The following is a 361-nucleotide window of genomic DNA, read 5'->3' on the forward strand; positions in this document are numbered from 1 at the left end:
TGGTTCATTCTTTGTTCATTCTAAGAATTAGTGTATATTTGCAATTATTTACAGATCTTAAATTTAAACGAAAATCTTTTCCTCATTTTCAATTGTATTTCTCAAGATAAAGTCCCAGTCAAGCTCGGGCTGGCCCACTTCACTCACTCCCTTGTCTGCCTGAGCCCTGCAGGAGGGTGAGTTTGTGATTACCTGTCTGGAAGAGCCTACTACAGTTTCCCCTCTTGTTCTGAAACTTGAGCCGACAAGGGCACAGGGTCAGCATCCTCTGGTCTCACCTCCTTCTCAAGCGTTGACTTTTTCCTCGGGCAGCACTTGACTCCACAGAACGAAACCAGGAAGGGAGGGTTATCATCAAGTC

This window comes from Equus quagga, chromosome 10 (genome assembly GCF_021613505.1).
Source record: "Equus quagga isolate Etosha38 chromosome 10, UCLA_HA_Equagga_1.0, whole genome shotgun sequence".
In the NCBI taxonomy this organism is placed as follows: domain Eukaryota; kingdom Metazoa; phylum Chordata; class Mammalia; order Perissodactyla; family Equidae; genus Equus; species Equus quagga.